The 23,679-nt window shown below is 42.8% G+C and overlaps 1 protein-coding gene across 1 annotated transcript in view; it reads left to right on the top strand.

The window, feature by feature from the left end:
* LOC145359066 (gap junction gamma-1 protein-like) overlaps positions 1 to 23,679 on the top strand; it is a 59,001-nt gene that overhangs the window by 5,750 nt on the left and 29,572 nt on the right. The window lies entirely within an intron of this gene.

Below are 23,679 nucleotides of genomic sequence, written 5' to 3'. Positions count from 1 at the left end.
AGAATGCTACTGCTCCAGAAGAATACCTTTCCTCCAACAGCCTGCAGCACGCAATCACTGACCTTCTGTTGCCTTCTTCAATCACCAGAGCTTCTCTCAATTTTGATATTGTACTGTACAATTTCTGCAATGCCTTTTTTCATAATATGGAAACCAGAAATGTGCAATGGCACTCTACATATTATCATAATAGATTGTGATGAATTTGTGAAGGGTTGAAGAATTTTTATTTGGAGCTTTTTTTAAAAAAGAAGTGTCATTTTACCTTTTTCTATTTCTCCTCCTGTCACTGAAATTGTTATCCCAGGAAAGGCTAAAACTGCAACTTTCAAAGCTGTGACATTCTGGGCTAGTGCTTCATAGTAAGAAGTCTCGCAACACCAGGTTAAAGTCCAACAGGTTTATTTGGTAGTAAATGCCAGTAGCTTTCAGAGGGCCAACAATGGACCACAATAGCCTCCTGTTTGTTAGGTAAGGATTTTTTGCCCAGCTGTCAGCCTGGAATAAAAAGAATAAAGAAAGGTGAAGGGGGAGATGAAGTCTTTGAAACTAAGAAAATATTGCAACATTAGACATATATGATAGGATAATTCAGAAGTACACGATCTCAGAATTTTGTACCTTTTTCCCGATGGAAGAAGGTGGAAGTGAGTATATCCGGAGTGCTTGGGGTCCTTGATTACGCTGGCTGCTTTCCTGAGGCAGCAGGAAGTGTAGACAGAGTCAATGGATGGGAGGCTGGTTTGCATTATAGACTGGGCTGCATTTCGTACTTACTCTGTCCTTCAAGTTTTTAATATTGGAGTTAGAGGTGCTCTGGAGATCTTGTTCTCCCCGTCACAATACATTTCCTGTTCATTTGGGAAAGTCGTTAAAAATGCATTGATTTGGCATCTCTGGCTCAGGACAGCATTCATTGTCCATCTGTAAATGCCCTTGAGAAGATAGCTGTGAGCTACCTTCTTGAACCACTGCAATCCCTGTAGTGTAGAAACATATATATTTGATTTACTATTGTTGCATTACTGGGATACATAGAAAAGTATTGTTTCTTGCGCGCTGTACAGGTAAAACATAGAGTACTGAGGAGAAGGAAAGGGGAAGATGTACATTGGAGTGTTACAGTCACAGCTAAGGTGTAGAGAAATGTCAGCTTTATATATATGATAGGACAATTCAGAAGTCTGATGGCAGTAGGGAAGAAGTTGTTCTTGAGTCTGTTGGTACATGATCTCAGAATTTTGTATTTTTTTCCCGAAGGAAGAAGGTGGAAGATAATATGTCCAGGGTGCATGGGGTCCTTGATTATGTTGGCTGCTTTTTTAAGGCAGCCGGAAGTGTAGGCGGAGTCAATGGATGGGAGGCTGGACTGGGCTACATTCATGACCTTTTGTAGTTTCTTGCAGTCTTGGGCAGAGCAGGAGCCATATCAAACTGTGATATGATCAGAAAAAGTGCTTTCTATGATGTATCTGTAAAAATTGGTAAGAGTTGTAGTGGACATGCTGAATATATGGAGAATGGAAAGCTGTAAAAGTATATGGTCTTGATGGTGAAACAGTGACTGTTGCTGGCAGCATACATGGCTTCATTCATCTTTTTCTGTGGTGAATGTTGTACTGTGCCTGGTCAGTCTGGTTAGTTTGCTAGTGATTTGTTGCAGTGAGTGAAGATCATTTATTTCTGGGAGGAAAATATTGTTGTTCGTTCAGTTGTGATGTTTCTTTTTCTTCTTCCACTTTTCAGGCTGAAAGGTCTTTGTAGTTGAGGGAGAGATGCCCTCTGAGTTGAAGGATTTGTGGAGGATTTGTTGAGTTACGATCTAAACAAGGCAATAATATAACACAAAGAGTGAAAAATGCTGGAAAATCTCAGCAGGTCTGATAGCGTCCGTGGAGAGAGAATAGAACCAACGTTTTGAGTCTGGATGATTCTTTGTCAGAGCCACATCAGCAGTATTTTGCATTTATAATAATGTAGCACATTTTTATTCGCTCGATTGACTGTGGGGTGGCACAGTGGTTAGCACAGCTGCCTTACAGCGCTAGGAATGTGGGTTCGATTCCCAGCTTGGGTCACTGTCTGTGTGGAATCTGAACGTTATCCCCGTGTTTGCATGGGTTTCCTCAGAGTGTTCCAGTTTCCTCCCAAGGTCCGAAAGACATGCTGGTTACGTGCATTGGCCAGGCTAAGTTTTCCCTCGGTGTACCCCGAACAGGCGCAGGAATGTGGGGACTAGGGGATTTTCACAGTAACTTCATTGCAGTGTTAACGTAAGCCTACTAATAAATAAACTGAAAAGTTGAACTGGCAGCCTGAAAATAAACTGTACAAACGTGCAGTCTTGTGAGAAACTTTTTGTGTAAAGTTTACTGGGGGCATAGATCGCGGTTAGATTTTTAGCTAAGGGTTTACAAATCAATGCCAGTCACAACAAATACTTTCCAACTGAAACTGATGGAGTTAGTTTTAGTTTTTACTGGATGTCTGAGTGAGGGACAAGCTGGTTAACAACAGCCTCTATCAGTTGTTCAGACACATGTTGGCAAATTGTGAAGCTAAACAACAAACTGTCATTGAGGCAATTATCAGCGTGTCTTTAAATTGAAGATAGCTTCCATATGATATGAGACCATTATAGTCACAGTTTAACACAACACTTACAAGCTGCTTTTCTACAAGAGGCAGTTCAGCTCAACAAGCTGATTTTCATAAATCCTGAAATACTTCCTTCTTCCTTTCCTTTTACTTAATAACCCTGAATAAAAGTCTCACGTGTTGTTCTTCTGTTCATTTTAGTGCCATGTAATGAAATGTGTGACTTAAGGAAACTGAGGAGGAGTTTTTTTTGTTAGTTCTTTGAACTTATTTGGGCAAATGAAAACATTCTGTCCCAGATATCGGGATAAACAGCTCACCAACAAAACCAATCGAAGCCATAAAAATAAAAAAAAACGCCTAAAGAATTTAAAAGAAAAGTTTATTAGTTTATTGAGATGATTCACAGCTGGTGCTAGTTTCTTTTGACATTGGAACAGGGGTAGGTCATTCAGCTCCGTGAGTCTGCTCTGCTGATTTCATGGTTGCTCCACATTCTAACTCATTTTGCCTAAATTGGGTTCTTGTAATAGAAATTTACGGCACTGAGGCAGGCCATTCAGCCCATCCTGTCTGTGCTGGCCAACAAAGAGCCCATCTAGCCTAATTCCACTCCCTGCCTCGAGTATCTTTCCCAGGAGCAGAGGGATATGGTATGGGTCTATTGATGTGTATGGGTTACACCACTGGGGATGGGACAGACTTGATGCATCAGATGCCCATTGCCTATCCTTTTTTTCGTATGTTCAGTAACAGTGGGGAGTAACTTTAACACCCCAAAAACAGTAGCCTTAGGTCAATTGGACAGTTAAAATATCAAAAATGTGACACACCAGCCCCTACACCTTTTCCAGATTTTGACAGGGGGTGCACTGAGAGACAACCGATCTGTGCTTGGGAAATGGTTTGGTTGTTCAATGTTTAAGGAGACTTTCCATTTACAAAGTGTTTCTATTTTTATCCTGGGCCTCAGGAATCCTGACAAGTAAACGGTAAGGAGAAGGGCTGGATCAGCCAAGTGTATTTACAGCACAGCTGGTGGGCCAGGAGGAACCTGAGCATTTTCTCCACGCTAACAGGCTAATCCAGTAAACATCCTCCTATCGACATGATTTAGAAACATAGAAACTTAGAAAACAGGAGCAGGAGGAGGCCCTTCGAGCCTGCTCCATCATTCTTTACGATCATGGCTAATCTTCCAACTCAATAACCTGATCCTGTCTTCCTCCAATATCCTTTGAATCATAGAATCTCTACAGTGCAAAAGGAGGTCATCTTGCCCATCAAGTCTGCACCGACCACAATCCCACCCAGGCCCATAACCCTACTTATTTATCCTGTAACCCACTGACACTAAGGGTCAATTTAGCATTGCCAAACATCCTAACCTGCATATCTTTTGATTGTGGGAGGAAACTGGAGCACCTGGACAAAACCCACACAGACACAGGGAGAACGCGCAGACTCCACACAGACAGTGGCCCGAGTCAGGAATTGAACCTGGGCCCCTGGCGCTGTGAGCTGGCAGTGCTAACCACTGTGCCACTGTGCCACTCCTCCTCAACTGCTATATCCACCATTCATAGTCCCATCACCACTATCCAATGTCCAATCCACTCCAGTCTTCCTTAACCAAGCCCCTACAATCTTCAATCCCTGCCATCATCCTTGACTGCCACCCCCCCCAAAACCATGACCTATGCCCCCATGTGTCATTCCCATAATCCCCACTCCCATAAACCAAAACGTTAACTGATTCTTGAATGCAGCATTTTCTGCAGTGCTCCCTATCTGACAGATAGCAGAGCCTTCAATCGGATCAGCTTCTGGCAGGAAATTTGTTTTTAAATCCACACAACTCCATGTCAGTCGAAGGAAAACCCCAAATCCACATCCCCGCCACCCACCCCGATCTCCCACAGCTCCAGGACCCTGCCCCAAAGGGCTGACCTCTTCGTTCCTTTTTCCATCTAAGCTTTACACACATGATAAAACTCTGGATGTGAATCACCAGCCCCTTGTGGAGGGCAACATGTATCAAATTAAAGGGCAAGCTTAGCTCTTTAGGCCTCTCCCTCAAGCGTTGACACTCTAATGCATTGTAGGATTAACTTTTTGTGGCTAGATTTAGGTTGACCTATAATTTTATCATTTTGGACTGTGCTTCATGTGTTTGTCGCACCGTATTTTAGCATCAGCTGTCAGCTAATGGATGAATATGATTTGATTTTCTCACCAGTTTGGGAATATCTTCATACATATCTCTGAAATGTCCGGATTTTAAATGGCAGGAAACCTACTACTCACCCACAACCGGCCCCTCAGGCTCAGAATAGAACAATGAAAAGTGCAGCACTGGAACAGGCTCTTTGGCCCTTCAAGCCCATACCGATCATGATGCCCTAACTAAACTAAAAAAAATTCTGCTCTCATTCAGTCCGTATCCCCCTATTCCCTCTCTATTCATGTATCCATCCAGATGCCTCTTAAATGTTGCTAATGTGCCTGCTTCCACCACCTTTTCTGGCAGCACGTTCCAGGCACCCATCACTTTCTGCATGAAAAACTTCCCCACAAATCTCCCTTAAACTTTCCCCCTCCTGAACCTGTGCCCCCTTTTTAATTGACACTCCTCTCCTGGGAAAAAGGCTCTGATTATTCACCCTGTCAGTGCCTCTCATCATTTTGACTGCAGTGGCAGCCTGGGCTGGTGTGTGATTACACAATTACTTGAATTTTCTATGGTCTTCAATTTGAAATTTGTCTCTGAAGTTCAATTTAAACTCTTTCTTCAGCTCTGCAAAATCTCGCTACATCTTGTCCGGGCCACTGTTGCTGGGGGGTGAAGGAGAAAAGTTCATCATATCCATGTAAATGGTCTATCCAACCACATCAAGTCACAGAGGTTTAAGCTAAGGCAGCCCTTGGCTGGGAGGAGATGGTTTAAACCCGTGACTGGGTGGCAGAAGGACAGGAAAGAAAGGGATTAACTCGTTAAAAATGTGAAACACATCTATTTCTGGTTTAATCATGGCAAATTAGGGTAGATCTTAAGAGGCAGGTCATTCATTCTAATGCGTAAATGAGGTCGGGTGCCTCAGATTTTAAGTGTTTTGAATTTAATGGGTATGTTTCTAAAGGCTTGAGAAGTTGGTAACTAAAGAGAGGGAAGAATACCTGTGCCTAGGAGCTAAGTGCTTTTCTAGCACTGCTTGTGGGTTCAGGAATGCGTTCCCTTTGACTCTCCCCCAAGCTAACCTGCAGCAATCGATTTCCCTTCTCAATGCAATCAATCACAGCATCCCTACAAAATCTTCCTCTCCCTCCAATGTAAGACCTTATTGTAAAATCCATTTTCTTTATTCATGTACTTTGTGTAAAGTACGTGTGTGTTCGTTTACAATTGCACATCATGTTGGACCACTTTTCTCTCTGCATTCATTAAAGCTTGGAAAATGTGAGCACAATAGCTGCGACAAACAATGAACGTTCCACATTATAATTCCCCAGTCATGCTATAGTTTAACTAAAAGAGGAAATGCTGGAAAATCTCAGCAGGTCCAGCAGCATCTGTAAGGAGAGAAAAGAGCTGATACTTCGAGTCCAGACAACCATTTGTCAGAGTTTTGACAAAGGGTTAACAGGACTTGAAACATCAGCTCCTTTTCTCTGCTTACAGATACTGCCAGACTTGCTGAAATTTTCCAGCATTTTCTCTTTTGGTTTCAGATTCCAGCATCCGCAGTAATTTGCTTTTAGCTATAGTTCAACTAAATGTTGGACAGAAAGGGTATTGTAACGTCCTAATTATGTTAAGGATTTTCTCTTTCCTTGTGATATCAGGGCCAGAATCCTCCAGTCTCGCATGCCCCACTACCGCTGCCAGCGATAATGGAGAATTTGGCGCGCGGCCAAATCTCAGTTCACTGCGGCGGGATTGGAGAATCCCAGCTGTAGGCAAAGTTGGAGATTTCCAGCCCAGAAAGTAAGTGAATCTTAATCCATATTGTAGCCCTTAAGTGGTCTCCGGGTGGAAGAAAGAAAAGAGGAGGCTGCTGCTGGTTGTTCTCTAGAGATTTCTGGCATGAGATTGGATTCTGAGTTCTTTTGGCAGCATTAAAACCCTGAAGGTATAACAATGAATGGAGATTTATTGGGGTGGGAATGTGGCAGTGGTGGTGGTGGTGGGTGGGAGGGAGTTGGGGGCATTGGGGGGTGCGGAGCGGGTGGGGGGGAGATGTTGGGGGGTGGTAGGGGGGTGGCGAGAGGGTGGAATGTGTGACGGGAAACCCTTTCAGTTTTTGGTATCTCTTGTGTGCTTCCTTGGCCTGAGTTGAGAAGGTTACAATGCAAAATAGACTTGCATTTTCTGGGCAGGACAGTGAGGAAAGAGACATTCAATTCTTTAGTTGGCCTCCCCTCAAGAAGAGAAAGAATTCTAGACAACAGTCTAGAAAGGATAGGAAAGCTAATCTATGCGAAAGTCACTTTTATGTGTGCCAGACTCTTAACTGCATACAGTTGAGACCAATTTGGGCAGCATGGTAGCACCGTAATTAGCACTGTTTCCTCAGAGCACCATGGACCCAGATTCCATTCTGGCCTTGGGTGCCTGTCTGTTTGGAGTTTGCACATTCTCCCCATGTCTGCATGGGTTTCTTCCAGGTGCTCCGGTTTCTTCCTACACTCCAAAGATGTGCGGGTTAAGTTGATTGGCCATGCACAGGGTTACAGGGATAGGGTGGAAAGGAAGGCCTGGGTGAAGATACTCTTTCATAGCGTCAGGTCTGAGTGAATCATACAGTGCAGAAGAGGCCCTTCAGCCAGTTGACTCAGCACTGACACATGGCTTCCTTCCACATTGTAGGGCTTCTATGACTTCAGACATAGTTTGTGATTCTGTTCTGATGTAGGCATCACCTCAGCACTGCACCAGAACATGAGATAGTAGCAGGAGGAGACAATATGGTCTGTCAAGATGGTTCCATCATTGATAGCATCACAGTAGATTTTGGGCTTCAACTATCCACCACACACCTACCCACATATCCCTTAATTCTCCAAGAAGCCAGGCATTGTTTGTCTCAGTCCTAAATAAAGTCAGTGAGGGAATGTCTGAGATAGAGAATTTCAAAGATTCACAATCCTTTGAGTGAAGAAATCTTTCCTTATCTCAATCCTAAATAACCATCTCCCTATCCAGAGACTGTGCCACCCTGCTGTTTCAGATGCTGTAGCCAGTGGAAACAACTGCTCAATGTCTATCCTGTCAAGGCCCTTCAGTATATATATTATATATGTATTTGAGAAAGTGAGAGGACATGGGGTCCAAGGGGCTGTTGCCTTGTGGATCCAGAACTGGCTTGCCTGCAGAAGGCAGAGAGTGGTTGTAGGTGGGTCTTTTTCTGCATGGAGGTTGGTCACCAGTGGAATGCCCCAGGGATCTGTTCTGGGACCCTTGCTGTTTGTAATTTTCATGAATGACCTGGATGAGGAAGTGGAGGGATAGGTTGGTAAGTTTCCTGACGGCACAAAGGTTGATGGTGTTGCAGATAGTTTGGAGGGATGTAAGAAGTTGCAGCGTAACATAGATAGGATGCAAGACTGGGTTGATAAGTGGCAGATGGACTTCAACCCGGATAAATGTGTAGCGGTCCATTTTGGCAGGTCAAATGGGATGAAGGAGTATAATATCAAGGGTAAGACTCTTAGCAGTGTAGAGGATCAGAAGGACCTTGGGGTCCGGGTCCATAGGTCTCTTAAATCAGCCTCGCAGGTAGATGATGTGGTTTAGAAGGCGTATGATGTACTGGCCTTCATCAATCGAGGGATTGAGTTTAGGAGCCGGGAGATAATGTTGCAGCTTTATAAGACCCTAGTCAGACCCCTCTTGGAGTACTGTGCTCAGTTCTGGTCGACTGATTACAGGAGGGATGTGGAAGCTATTGAAAGGGTGCAGAGGAGATTTACAAGGATGTTGCCTGGACTGGGTGGCATGCCTTATGAGGATAGGTTGAGGGAGCTCAGTCTTTTCTCCTTGGAGAGACGAAAGATAAGAGGTGACCTGATAGAAGTGTATAAGATGTTGAGAGGTATAGATTGGGTTAATTCTCAGAGGCTTTTTCCCAGAGCTGAAATGGTTGCTACGAGAGGACACAGGTTTAAGGTGCTGGGCAGTAGGTACAGAGGAGATATCAGGGGTAAGTTTTTCACTCAGAGGGTGGTGGGTGAGTGGAATCGGCTGCCATCGGTGGTGGTGGAGGCAAATTCAATAGGGTCCTTTAAGAGACTCCTGGATGAGTACATGGAACTTAATAGGATTGAGGGTAATAGGTAAGCCTAGTAGGTAGGGATATCATTGGTGCAACTTGTGGGCCGAAGGGCCTGTTTGTGCTGTAGTTTTTCTATGTTCTATGTCAATGAGATTACTTCTCATTCCTCTGAATTTTCACCCATTTTACTCGGCTTCTCATAATGTGAAACGCTTCATCCCAGACAGAAATCTAGTGAACTGTCGCTGTACCAACTCCAATGCAAATGTATCCTTTGTCAAATGTCGAGATTGAAACTGCACACAGTGTTCCAGATGCAGTCCCACCAAAGCCTGGCCAAACATAAAATGGCTTATATTTTCCTGTACTCCAATCCCCTTGCACTAAAGGCCAACATGCCATCTGCCTTCCAATGTGCCTTCTGCACCAGCATGCCAACTTTCAGAGCTCCATACACAAGCACAGTCCTTACTCTTTGCATGAATATGATGTAAGTTTCTCTGAACATCAATAGTTACAAGTTCCAGTACATTGCCATTTGGGTCATTAGTCTGTTCCAATGCTTCTTTTGGCATACATAAATGTCTAGGGTGCACTTTTAATCTCAATGCTGTGTCAAGTTCTTACTGTAATTGAGGAAGTGGTTTAGCAATATGATGCAGTTATCTGTGTATTCCAAACTTGCTGAATAAATAAAAGGTCATACTCCCAAGACCTTTTCCCAAAGTACGTTCATAACGTCCACACAACCATTGTATTTGTAATTATGCTTCTGGAATATTTCCATTCCATCTCTCCCCACGCTAGCAAAACATATCATAGGGCATTAGACACATCAAGTCTGCACCAACCCTCTAACAGAGCATCATACCCAGGTCCATCCCTGTAACATCATGCATTCACCCAGCTAATCCCCATAATGTACACATCCTGAGACACTAAGGGGCAATTTAGCAAGGCCAATCCACCTAACCTGCACATCTTTCGACTGTAGTAGGAAACTGGAGCACCCAGAGGAAATCCACGCAGACGTGGGGAGGACATGCAAACTCCACACAGGCAGCCAGCCAAGCAGGGCCAGGATTGAACCCAGGTCTCTGGCTCTGAGAGGCAGCAATGCTAACCATTGTGCCACCGTGCTTTATTAATATTTCCAAAACCAATGATATCACAGAGAAGGGAATTAATGTTGTTTCTAAAAGGAAGCATGAAGTTGGAAGAGAGAGAGAGTAACAATTCATGGAGAGACTGAAACATCTATGAGGGTGTTAAAATGAACAAAAATTGGACAGAAGATGATACCAGGTTGCCTGAATGATGTCACTAACTTAAGACTTATCGATGTTCATTTTAAACCGCATCAAACTCCCCTTTTCACCAGGAGGAGGAGAATCTGCAACCATAAAGCAATGCTGTACATGTTCCTGCATGCTTATCATCGTGAACTACGGTTGAACTTGTGCATTCTGGCTGGATTGAAATGAATTGCTCAAGTTGCAGAAACATAAAGAGGCTGCAATCTTCTAATATAGAAATACTCTTAAAACATATCATTAAGAAATTCCCATCTCCCTCCATGTGTGGCTGCATCAATTTGATCTGTGAGATCTATTGCACTCTTATTCACATAGAACAGAGGATGAACCCTTGTACTTTTACTCAGAAGTTTCAGATAAATTACTGCCCAACACAACACCTAGCTATGACTGTAACACTACATCCTGCAATCTCTATTTTTCTATGAATGGTATGCTTTGTATAGCATGCAAGAAACAATACTTTTCACTGTATACCAATACATGTGACAATAATAAATCAAATCATATTACTTGGATAGTGATTTTATTTCCTTCTAATAACGCAGCTTGGATATATACTCATTTATTTATATATGTGGCTATCTTTATTACTGCTGTTTTCCCTCTTTCTTATTGTGGCACAGTGGTTAGCACTGCTACCTCACAACGCTAGGAACCCAGGTTCAATTCCTGGCTTGGGTCACTGTCTGTGTGGAGTTTGCACATTTTCCCCATGTCTGCATAGGTTTCCTCCAGGTGCTCTGGTTTCCTCCCACAGTCCGAAAGATGTGCTGGTTAGGTGCATTGACCCAAACAGGTGCCGGACTGTGGCAATGAGGGCAATTTCACAGTAACTTCACTGCAGTGTTAATGTCAGCCTTACTTGTGACTAATAAATAAACTGTATTTTACTTACTTTTTAATATCCATGTAATTTAAAAGGTTGAATTCCATTTTTATTGTCTAAGAATTACCATCATTTTCTTTCAAGTTAGATTGATAACAGCGTGGGTCTTTTTAAAACATAGATTTTGGCCAGAATTCTCCAGCCGTTCAAGCCCTCTGCAGCTGCAGGGAAGGGTGGAGAATTTGGAGCTCGGCTAAATCTCTGTTCACTGTTCACTGTAGCGGGACCAAAAAATCCTCCTGGTATTCCAGTCTTTATTTCAAATTGCCGCAAGTGCTTTTATAATGCTTTTTATTTGCCTGCTTAATGCACATTCCTATTATTGTTAATTGTCCTTAAGAAAATTGTTAGCATTTCTTTTGGAGCAGACAAGGATAGAACTGGGTGCAAAACCCTTACTAATTTCTTAGTTTTTGCTGTAAATCCTACATTCTCTATAAAGAATTGAACAAACCAAAGCAAAAATAACGTGCATCTATATTATACCAAATGTCTCAAAGCACTTTACAGCCAATGAAATAGTCAATGTTGTAATGTGGCCATATAATTATAACTAGGTAGTCTGTTTTTTGCAATGTTAATTGAGAGATAAGTACTGGTAAGAGAACTGGGAATAACTCCCTTGCTCTTCTTCAAAACATGATGTGGAGATGATGGCGTTGGACTGGGTGGGCATAGCAAGAAGTCTCACAACACCAGATTAAAGTCCAACAGGTGAGTCTCACCTGATGAAGGAGCAGTGCTCTGAAAACTTGTGATTCCAAATAAACCTGTTGGATTTTAACCTGGTGTTGTGAGACTTCTTCTTCAAGACAGTGCCATGGGATCCTTCAATCCACCAAAGTAGGCAGATCTAGCCTCAGTTTAATTTCCCATTGAAAGATGGAGCCTCCAACAGTGCAACAGTCCCACAGTACTGCACTGGAATGTCAGCATAGATTGTGTTCAAGCCCTGAAGTGGGACTTAACCAGTAGGCATGGCATGGTAGCACAGTGGTAGCACTGCTGCCTCACAGCACCATGGATCTGGGTTCAATTCTGGCCTTGGGTAAGTGTTTGTACATTCTCCCTGTGTCTGAGTGGGTTTTTTCTGGTTTCTCCCACAGTCCAAAGATGTGTAGGTTAGATTGATTGGCTAAATTGCCCAGTTGTGTCAGAGAGAGTAGCAGGGTAAATAGATGGGGTTACAGCGATGGACGCCAGGGTGTCGGGGCAGAGTCAAAGGGCCGAATGGCCTCCTTCTGCACTAGAGGGATTCTATGATTCTTCTGATTCAGAGATGAGTGTGCTACCAACTAAGCCCAGCTGACAGATAATCCAAAGGGATGTATTTGTTTCATTTCTTCCATCTATCAACCTAACGCTTCCTTTATCTTTGGTAGTTAAGCAGTATGAGATTTACTGAGATTTAGCATGCGTTTTAAAATAAGATCTGAAACACTGCGGTTTGCCTGTGTGATAAAACTGATACTCTGCCTAATCACTCTTAATGTTGAGTTGGTGTGTACACTAATAACAGAGGAAGCAGGGTTTGCTGATTTGTACCCTGAGCTTTGGCGCTTCTTCTAAGGCATTCTCTTTATTACATGCTTAGAGTGTACATGTTCTCAGATGTAAAAGTAACAGCTGGAATTGTTTTGTGCAACAACATAGAAGATATTTCCTCAAGTATCTTCTGTCATTTTTCTTTGAATCAAGCTGCTCTCAATAAATCTGTGCTCGGAAGTTTTGAGTTTGATATAATGATGCTGGTGCCTGTTTATGTGTAATAAGCTGCTATTTACATTCAGTAGCAATGTCTCACATCACAACCACTGTTTAGGGACATGTGAAAAAGGATACACAATCAACATCTGGTCCATACAGCCTTCCATGTGCGGCTGTGGGGCACATTTGTACACAACTTCAAGTCACCGCATGGGAAAGCAAGAAAAAAATAATTTGAAAGTTATTTCAGAAGTATCTCTGGGAACTTGGGATGAAGGGCTTGTTTACATGCTGTGTATCTCGATGACTCCATGTTTGGAGTGTGCTGCTTTCCAATTTAATTGAACTAAGTGATATAATTTTTAAAATTTATTTGTTAGTGTCACAAGTAGGCTTACATTAACACTGCAATGAAGTTACTGTGAAAATACCCTAGTTGCCACACCCCAGCACCTGTTCGGGTACACTGAGGGAGAATTTAGCCAATGCACCTAATCAGCTCGTCTTTCGGATTGTGGGGGGAATCTGGAGCACCCGGAGGAAATCCACAGGGAGAACATGCAGACTCCAGACCGACAGTGACCCAAGCCGGGAATCAAACCCGGAGTGAGATAGCAGTGCTAGTCACTGTGCCACCATGTCGCCCTACTTACAACCTTTTCCACAGGTTTGTTCTTCAAAGTGTGTTCCAACAGCAAACTAAGATAAAGCAAAGCAGCTTGCAAGCTTCAGAATGCAATTCTTTAACTTTTAAAGAAATTTCTAAGTGTTGTTCTTTCCAGGAATTAGTCTACAGCACTGGATGCTGATATAGCTGTGGGCTCCACTTCCTTCGTGTTCTTGGAACTCAAAATTAGAGCTTTGTATGCAGGATGTCAGATTCCACTAGGGCTTTGACTGGCCTCTCCCAGGCATGTCTGCTATTCATCTGTTCGCGAAGCCTTTCAATTATGAATTCCAAGACTACCAACATTGTGGCTATTCCTGTAGGCATCTCGTGACGTTTAAATTGTAGCTAAGAAGTAATAATAAATGGTCACCAAACCACCAGCCAAGCTATGAGAGAGTATATTTTTATATCAAAGACAGAAATATGTTCATAGAGATGTACTTTAAGTTCAGAGAGAGTATAAAAGTTGGAGTGTTATGGTATGGTTATATAAGGCATTGGTGAGGCCAAATTTAGAGTATTGTGTACAGTTTTGGTCACCTAGTTACAGGAAGGATGTAAATAAGGTTGAAAGAGTGCAGAGAAGGTTCACAAGGATGTTGCCGGGACTTGAGAAGCTGAGTTACAGAAAGAGATTGAATAGGTTAGGACTTTATTCCCTGGAGCGTAGAAGAATGAGGGGAGATTTGATAGAGGTGTATAAGATTTTGATGGGTATAGATAGAGTGAATGCAAGCAGGCTTTTTCCACTGAGGCTAGGGGAGAAAAAAACCAGAGGGCATGGGTTAAGGGTGAAAGGAGAAAAGTTTAAAGGGAATATTAGGGGGGGCTTCTTCACGCAGAGAGTGGTGGGAGTGTGGAATGAGCTGCCCGGATAAAGTGGTAAATGCGGGGTCACTTTTAACATTTAAGAAAAACTTGGATGGGTTCATGGATGAGACGGGTGTGGAAGGATATGGTCAGTGGGACTCGGCAAAAAATGGTTTGGCACAGACAAGAAGGGCCAAAAGACCTGTTTCTGAGCTGTAATTTTCTATCGTTCTATAGAGCCCCAGAAACAGGCCCTTCGGCCCAACTCATCTATGCCAACCTATATCTGCCTGACCTCGAAAGATTATTATGCTTTGGCTTGTAGAAATCATTTATTTTCTCCCTGAGGTCAACAAGTATGTAACTTTTCAGGGTTTCTTCAAGGAGTTTCTCTTAATTATAAAAAATACACCACTGTAGATTTCCCCTCACCACAATGTACAGAGGGAAACCAAGAGAGCTACCAATGAACAAAAGTAATTACACATGGCTCAGGTTGACTCCTGCCAGTGCTGTCTTGTCAAACTGATGCTTGGGTCTTTACAAGATTATCAAAGAGATGGACAACACAGCTCGAACCAATTTGTTCATTAAGGCAAAGAATTCAAATGCCAAATGACACATGTTCTGGGCGGCACAGTGGTTAGCACTGCTGCCTCACGGCGCCAAGGAATCAGGTTCAGTTCCCGGCTTGGGTCACTGTCTGTGCAGAGTCTGCATGTACCCCCCGTGTCTGCATGGGTTTCCTTTGGTTGCTCCGGTTTCCTCCCACAGCTTAGGTGTATTTGCCTTGCTAGGTTGTCCCTTAGCGTTCCAAATTCGGGGGATCAGCAGGGTAAATAGGTATGATTAGGGGATAGGGCCTGGGTGCGATATTCTTTCGGCGAGACGGTGCAGACTCGATGGGCCAAATGGCCTTCTGCATTGTAGGGTTTCTATGACGCTATGATTTAAAACCTGTGTAAGAAGTTTAGAGGTGAAACAAAGCTCATTCAGACAGAAAATCATCATTTAAAATGTTGTGGAATGAACAACTTGTAAAGGATGTTGAAGAGGAAAGCATAAATTGATTTGCGATGTAATTGGATATATCTCTAGTAAACTGAGAGGGATTAAGGGATCTGGTGAGATAATGAGTTAGGCAGGTTTAATCTGTCAATGGGATAATGGCTGAGTGGACCTATTATGGTATTTCTTGTTGGTAAAACTAATTCTTGTATTCTTTCATATGAAACACGAACTGATTCCTGCCAGCAATTTTGCAGAGCAAATGAGCTTAATTTGTGTCCATTTTTAAAGATGTAGCTGTCTTTTATTATATTGTCAGATGCGCTTAACTTACCCCTCCATCCACCCTCATTCACTGGTGCAAACTGAACTGATCAGGCACTTGTGAAAAGGAATAACAGTGAGCGTATTTAAATTCTGCCTCTGTCCATTGATATTGTGGGGAGTAATAATACAAATAAATTGCAAATAGGCTTTGATTGCTTGTCCTCTTGGTTCTGCGTTGCTTGCCTGTTCATTTTTAATCAGAGAGTAGCCAGCTCTTCTGGACCATTTTTATTACAGTAGCCTATTTGACATGGTGATCAAAGAGTTTTTGCATCATGTTATTTGCATTTTCTTCAACTGAATAGTGTCTGAATCCAAAGCTTGGCTTTTTCTCATTAGGAGAGCAGTATTTGTGCCAGTGCCAAACTGACCACTTCCACTGTTTACCAGCTTGAGAAAGACCTTTCCTCTACCGTTTAAATTGATTCCAACCTTGTGATCAGATGCACATTTGTGTGCTAAGTAAAGTTTATTTATTAGTCACCAATAAGACTTACATTAACACTGCAATGAAGTTACTGTGAAACTCTCCTAGTCGCCATACTCCGGCACCTGTTCAGGTCAATGCAGTCTCTCAGACTGTGGGAGGAAACCGGAGCACCCAGAGGAAACCCACGTAGACATGGGGAGAATTGCAAACTCCACTCAGACAGTGACCCTAGCTGGGAATTGAACCTGGGTCTCTGGCGCTGCGAGGGAGCAGGGCTAACCACTGTGCCACCGTGCTGCTCCCAATTTTTAATGCTAGTTTGTAATAACATGTTCATCTAGCTAGTATTGTATGTATATTGCAAGTAGGTGTCAAAGATGTTTTACTGAATGGCAATTGTTGGAAAGACAAGGTAGCCGAGACCTTAATCGATACTTATCTGTCTGTAAGCTTCAGACACCCATAGGGACTGGAACCTCTGCCACTGGAAAACATGTTATTGGTGGGGGGGGGGGCGGGGGGGCAGGCCAGTAAATCTGGCCCATTGTCTTGGTCATAAGTTACAGCAACACTACCTGACTGTAGACCTTAATTAGCATAGACCTGACCAACTGAGTTCAGGCAAGGTCAGCCAAAACCATCCAAAGTTCACCCCCCCTCACCGCAGCATGTTCTGCAGCGCCATGATTTTGCGGTAGTGGAGGCAGCTTGCCATTGATTGGCTGCGGGATCTTCCAGTCCCGCCGACAGGGACAGCCAGAATACTTTGGCCAGTATCAGTCACACACCAGCGTCACTGCCCATCATGTTCCAGCCATTCCTCATGACTCAGGTTTACAGAACAGTTTTAACCCTTTGACTTCAAATTATTGAAATTTAAAATATTCCAGAGACTGCTGACGTTTTTTAATCTTTGGAGTATAAGTGGAATAATACTTCGCTGCATTTCATACACTTAATAGTTTAAGCAATATTATCAAAAGGATGCATTAAGGTTTTGATTCATCTGTTTGAGAAGGGTGGCACGGTGGTTAGCACTGCTTCCTCAGTGCACCAGGGACCTGGGTTCAATTCCCGGCTTGGGTCATTGTCTGTGCGGAATCTGCGCTGTCTCCCCATGTCTGCGTGAGTTTCCTCCGGGTAGTCTGGTTTCTACCCTCAGTCTGAAAGACGTGTTGGTTAGATGCATTGGTCATGCTAAATTCTCCCTCAGTGTACCCGAACAGGCACCAGAGTGTGGTGACTCGGAGATTTTCACAGTAACTTCATTGCAGTGTTAATATAAGCCTACTTTGATGCTAATAAGTAAACAAGTGTTGGCAGGGGAGCAGTGAGGAAGCTGCATGCTTAAATCTACATTTCAGACTGAACTTACAGATGTAGAAAACATAATAATAAACTGAACTCATTAGGGATGCACGAATTTGTATTAAGAAAAATAATTTGTCACTTTGAACTTGGTTAGGCTGGGCTTATTTTCTATGGAAAAGAGGATGATGTGGGGAATTTTAATCCTATAAGCCCATCATGAGAGGTAAACAGTCATGGAATTTAGGTCTAAAGTAATTGAGAGAAAGGTTAGAGGGGAAATGAATGGAATTTATTTTTCATCCAGGGAATGTTGGGGATTTGGAACTCACTATCTGGTTATGGCAGGAATCCTTGTCCAATTTCAAATACACTTACCAAATAGATGAATTATCATCAGCTACAAGGCTATGGACCAAGAAATGAACTGGGATTTCTGGTTCTACCCTCCCTGAGATCGGAAATTCCCATCCGAGGACCGGAATTTTCCAGCAGTTCATGCTGGTGGGATTTTCAGTCCTGCTGTAGTGAATGAAGTTTTGGCTGAGCGCCAAATTCTCCATCTCGTTTGCAGCAGAGGTGGGGAGTGAATATTCTGCCGGAATATTCTGGCCCATGTCGACGGACCTGCCAATGGATCAGCAAGTTGTCCATCCGGCCTTCGACGATTCCCACGGCAGGTGGGACCGGAAAATTTACCCTGCACAGTGGGATTAGAATCTTAGCTATTCTTGGTTTACACAGATACGATGGGCTGAATGGCCACACATCTCTATATTTTTATTGTATGGCGTCAATGACAAGACTGGAATCCCTTCCCAGCAATTATTGCAGCTAATACTAATCAAATTAATTTGAGTTACTTGATAGGGCGGCACTGTGACACAGTAGTTAGCGCTGCAGCCTCACAGAGCCAGGGATCTGGATTCGATTCCCGCCTTGTGTCAGTGTCTGTGTGGAGTTTGCTCGTTCTCCCCATGTCCGTGTGGGTTTCCTCCAGGTGCTCCGGTTTCCTCCCACAATCCGATAGACATGCTGATTAGGTGCTAAATTTTCCTTCAGTGTATCCAAACAGGTGCCGGAGTGTGAAGACAAGGGAATTTTCACAGTAATTTCATTGCAGTGTTAATGTAAGCCTACTTGTGACCAATAAATTAACTTTATTTAACTTCACTTTGATTTTTTTTGGCTAAGAAGCTGTATCTAATGCTAGAATGGTGGGCCAGAGATGGGTGGGCATTGGCCATGCTAAATTTTTCCTCAGTGTACTCGAACGGGAGCCAGAGTGTGGCGACTAGGGGGCTTTCATAGTAATTGTAAATCTACTTGTGACTAATAAATAAACTTTAAACTTTTAGTTTATACAACAATTCTTGGCTGTGCCTTAGTCTCAAGGGACAGGCCCTGATTTAATGTAGAGGAGGTGAACTGCTTGGGTTTCATGTTACCACTGGTAACAATGACGTGTTTGCTGGTATAGCTGCATATCACAATCGCATTGATAGCCCCCCAAACCCTGGCCCCTCTCACCATTCAAATCCTGCTCCAAACCTCTCAGCCCCTGCTGTTTCTCTCATGTTGTCAGTTTTGTAATCTGGCAGACAGGGAGAGCATTAGTGCTGACTTGGTCTTTGTGCTACAACAGGCCAAGGACAATCAGGTTTAAAATGACCCTCCTTAAAAGTAAAGGTTACAACAAAGCTGGAACGGCAAAACAAAAGTTTAAGTAAAATAACTCCCACCAAAAGGCAGAAAAACAGGAGAGATAAAAGGAAATAAAGTTTGGCATGAAACAAAGGAAGAACAGGCAAAGAGAAATTTTTAGAGAATCAAGAAAAAAATTAAAAATTATTTAGTCATAATGTTATAACCTTTATTTTCTAAAAATTGTACAAAATGGAAATGGAGTTATTCATATATTTGGCTGGTGTAATTAATAGTCAATGGTCCCTGATGTTGGTCAATTGATGAATTATCTTTATTGTCCATATCCTTCATTTCAGAATCATAAGGTGCCTTGCTCATCCCAAAATCATAAAATCAGGTCCGAGGTCAGCAGACCTTCCCATTGTCCGCCCCTCACCTGCTCCGATTCCCATGGCAGGCGGGATGGTATAATTCCGGCCATAGAATCCTTACAATACAGAAGGAGGCCATTTGGCCCATCGAACCTGCACCAACTCTCCAACAGAGCATCCCACCCAGGCCCTACTCCTGTAACCCCACACAGGGCAATTCAGCATGGCCAACCTATCTAACCTGCATATCTTTTGACTGTGGGAGGAAACCAGAGCACCCCGAGGAAACCAACGCAGACATCAGGAGAATGTGAAAACTCCACACAGACAGTCAATCAAGGCCGGAATTGGATCCGGATTCCTGGCGCTATGAAGCAGCAGTGCTAACCACTGTGCCGTCCCCTTTATTTATTTGTCAGTTGATGTGCATGCACTAAAATGGCCCTCCTGGTCAGTTTTAATGATAGGCCACTCCTGACATATAATTTGTCTGCCTCGCAATGACACATGCCCCAAAAACTTTGGTATCCTCCTTAAAATCTGAACCGCAGCACCAATACTCCACGTGTGTATGCCCTCTGAGATTTAATGCAAGGTGGATGTTAATGTGATATTACCTCACAACAAAGTGACATGTCATCATCACGAATCCAGGGACACAGAGTCATGGATTCCCTACAGTGCAGAAGGAGGCCATTTGGCCCATCGAGCCTGCACTGACAACAATCCCACCCAGTCCTTAGCCCCATAACCCTGTTAGCCCTCCTGACACGAAGGGTCAATTTAGCATGGTCAATCAATCTAACCCATGCATCTTTGGACTGTGGGAGGAAACCGGAGCACCTGGAGGAAACCCATGCAGAAACAGGGAGAACGTGCAAACTCCACACAGACTGCTACAAAAGGCTGGAATTGAACCTAGGTCCCTGGCACTGTGAGGCAGCAGTGCTAATCACTGTGCCACAGTGTTGCCCATGCTAGCTATTAAGAGTGATCGGGTCATAAGTACATTTAGTTACAAAGCAGATATTTGAGTGGTAATTAGCATACTCCATGACATTGTAACTTTGACTCTTTCAGATTGAACTTGGCTTTTGCACTTCAGCTTTCGGCTTAAGCCTGAATGGCTATAGGTTGAGTGGTTAGGTTAGCAGACAATATCCTTTTATTGAACTGATTCTACATTCCTGATGATTTCTGGAGATCTTTCATTTTAGTGTCCTTAGTTGTCAAGGCCAAATAGAATCATAGAATTGTTACAGCACAGAAAGAGGCCATTCACCCCATTGTGCCTATACCACCTCTTCCAATAAGCAACTCAACTTGTGCCATCCTCTGCCTTCCCCCTGTAACCCTACATTTTCCTGCTTTTCAATTAACAGTCTAATTTCCTTTTGAATGCTCAGTTGAATTTGCCTCCACCACATTCTCAGGGAGTGCATTCCAGACCCTAACTTTTGCTGTGTTTTGACCAGGTGAGGAAGAATGTCCTAGCTCCCCTTCTATACAACACCATTCACTTGGTTGCAACAAAAGCTTTAATTCTTTTTCCGTAAAGGATTTTTTCCAATCCAAATGTATTTTTTTGTTAATAGAGAACCAATCAAAATAGGTTTTCTTAAGTCAAAGAAAAAGAAAGTTTATTCATTACTAAACCTAAGAAAAATAATAAGGACACAATATTATATGATGAACAGATATTAGGAGTAAGAAAGGTAGAGTTCAATAAAAAGTTAAGAGAATATACAATTAAATAACTCATTGTCTTTGAGGCATAGATTGTTGAATGTTGCAGCTGTTTGAAGTTAGTTGGTTTCTATTGAATTCTGGAATTGACTTGGTTCAGGTCTGCACTCTTTTAGCTTCAGATAGAAATAGAGAGAGAGAGAGCAAGATCTTTACTGCTCTCTTTTGGCAATGCGCTATGGCTCACTGTGTTGGTTCTTTCTCCTCCTTCTGCTGGTTCTGCATGGCAGAACCAGCTTTGAAAACACCTGTTTGTATATTCCCAGAAGGAAATTCAATTATCATGTCTCGCAGTCATTGTTGCAGACCAAGAAATCCCATTTTGATCTTTCCATCTGCAAAATCTTTGACAAATTTCAAGAGATAAATCAACAGAAGGTGGAGTTATTTCATCTTCCACAGGGGGTTTTGAATATCTGATAAGTATCTGGCTGGTTAGCATATCCCATTGTCTTAACAGAATGACAGCTGATCAAAGTCCAATATTTTGCATTTTGAATGCCTTCATTTCAAGAAAGTCCCTGTTTGAAGTGGATCTTGACATTCCACAAGTGTGACATTCCATGCACTAGGTCTGCAGTGAAACTTTACAGAAACTTTCCAAAAAAAGCCAACTTAAAGGATCAGATATCAGATGAATTATGACAGCCATTTTTGATCCATGTCTTTTCTTGTATTTTTTTTAATTCTTCTTTGAACAGTTCAATATATCTATGGTTAGCAGGTGAAGTTGTAAGTAGATCTCCCTCAACCATTTTCCTGTCATTTGTGACAGCTGCGTGAAAAGTTTCTCCTCGTATCAATTTTGTTTCTAATGCTATTACTTTAAACCTGTGCCTTCTCATTTTTGATCTTTTATGACCCACAGCCTTTGGCGTACATGCAAATCATGAGCCCATGGAAATCCAGCTCATAAAATCTAGATAATGTGATCCCAATTATTGCTTTTTTAAAAGAATTGGTTGGTTTGGCACAGTGATTAACATTGCTGCCCCACAATGCCAGGACCTGGGGTTCGATTCCCAGCTCGGGTCACTGTCTGTGAAGTCTACACGTACTCCCAGTATCTTCCGGGTGCTCTGGTTTCCTCCCAAAGTCTGAAAGATGTGCTTGTTAGATGTATTGGCCATGTTAAATTCTCCCTCAGTGTACCTGAACAGGTGCCAGAATGTGGAGACTAGGGTATTTTTGCAGTAACTTCAATGCATTGTTAATGTAAGTTTACTTGTAATACTAATAAATAAACTTTAAACTGCTTGAACTTTATGGACTTGGCAAGTTTAGGAGGTATTTGAGATGTTGTTTGCCCCTGTGGATCATAGAATCATAAAATCATTACAGTACAGAAGGAGGCCATTCGGCCCATCAAGTCTGTACTGACCACAATCCCACCCAAGCTCTGTTTTAAATCAGAATGCCAAGCTTGTTTAGTATTGACAACTTGAGGAGTTAACGGGAACATTGATTTAAAACTTATACCTGGTTCCCAAGTCTACATGTTATGTTCATAAGAGACCAATAAAAACAAACTGTTTGCCATATGGCATCAAGGTAATTCAATTTATAACACAAGTCAATCAATACTTTTTTTCTCGAAAAGCACAGTTTAGCCGATGGAAATATAAACAGAAAATGCTGAAAATATTCAGCAGATTTGGCAACATGTGGATAGGAAAATAAAGAGGGTTTCAGGTCTGTGACTTTTCATCGAAGCAGACGTATAATTCCAGCATTTTCTATTTTTATTTTAGAGTTCCAGCATCCATTGCTTTCCATTTAGTTGAATGTGTTTGTCTTTTTGTTTTAAATAAGAGAAAGGGAGTGTTGTGGAGAACACAGAGGAGTTTCGGTAACTGCACATTTGTTTATAGATGTACTCAGGCACTTGGCTAAGTGGGCGACACGGTGACACAGTAGTTAGCACTACTGCCTCACCGCACCAGGGACCTGGGTTTGATTCCCGGCTTGGGTCACTGTCTGTATGGAGCCTGTACGTTCTCCCCGTGTCTGTGTGGGTTTCCTCTGGATGCTCCGGTTTCCTCCCACAGTCCGAAAGACGTGCTGGTTAGATGCGTTGGCCATGCTAAATTCTCCCTCAGTGTACCCGAACAGGCGCCGGAGTGTGGCGACTAGGGGACTTTCACAGTGATTTCATTGCAGTATTAATGTAAGACGACTTGCGACACGAATAAATAAACTTATACTTAATACAGAGCCAAAATCAAAAGGAAGAGTTTGCTTCCCAAATGGAAGCCTCAGCTTCTGACAGTAGGAACGAAGGTCATTTCACTCTTCCAACTCCCTGCTGGACACTTGGCCAGTCTTCTTAATGTGTCAGAGAGGGGCAGGAAACAAATGTGGGCACAGCCCTGCGTGCACACAATCTTGCCTTTTGTATTGTGGGGCCTCCCCCTTCACAAAAGAACGGCTGGGAGTAGCGTGGCTGATGCACTATCCCAGGCCCTTTTGTTTGTAGCACAATAATTTCCATGTGAAAGGACACGGTGCTCCGTCCAGCTGGAAGACTGAGATGCCGGGTCAGACCGCGGATCCCAATCACTGTCTCAGTACACCGAGCTT

Source organism: Carcharhinus amblyrhynchos, chromosome 27 (genome assembly GCF_965287045.1).
Source record: "Carcharhinus amblyrhynchos chromosome 27, sCarAmb.v2.hapA, whole genome shotgun sequence".
In the NCBI taxonomy this organism is placed as follows: Eukaryota; Metazoa; Chordata; class Chondrichthyes; order Carcharhiniformes; family Carcharhinidae; genus Carcharhinus; species Carcharhinus amblyrhynchos.
This window is presented reverse-complemented; position numbering and strand designations above follow the sequence as displayed.